This window comes from Cynara cardunculus (assembly GCF_001531365.2).
Source record: "Cynara cardunculus var. scolymus isolate 2C chromosome LG 12, CcrdV1, whole genome shotgun sequence".
Taxonomy (NCBI): Eukaryota; Viridiplantae; Streptophyta; class Magnoliopsida; order Asterales; family Asteraceae; genus Cynara; species Cynara cardunculus.
In genome coordinates, this window is record NC_037539.1 from 5,389,315 (window position 1) to 5,389,937 (window position 623).

The following is a 623-nucleotide window of genomic DNA, read 5'->3' on the forward strand; positions in this document are numbered from 1 at the left end:
ATATATATATATATATATATATATATATATTGATTGATTAAACTCAAAACTTAGTTTGACTTGTACAAAGAAGAAAGGTTAATAAACAAAATCAGAGGGATTCAAGTTTGGAGTTGAAATAAAAAGAAATATAAGAAAAGCTTATGTTTTATCAGTTTAATGAACCTATTACAACTTATAGTTTATGTGTTCAACAATATACAATTATTTGGTAGTGGCTTAATGATATAAAAAATGACTTATTCAGTAAACTTTACGATGGAGCATTATGAAAAAGTCAAAAAAAATTCAAACATGCCTAAACATGAACCTTCCCAATCTATATATACAAATTAATTCAAACAAACAACATTATCAATAAAGTACTTAGGGGGTGTTTGGGATTGCTTATGAAAACAACTTTTTAACTTATTTCAGTCTGGCACCGTGATAAGCTATTTTATAGTGTTTGGGTAAGGGACAAAAAAAACTGCTTATACCAGTGCCAAACCGGTAATAAGCAGTTTTTGATAAGTTAATCCATAGTGACTTATGAAAATTGACTTATTACCGGTTTACCATTTTAACCCTGAGTAACACCCTATCTCTAATAATCATCGATATCTCTTCTCCATTTTTTAACA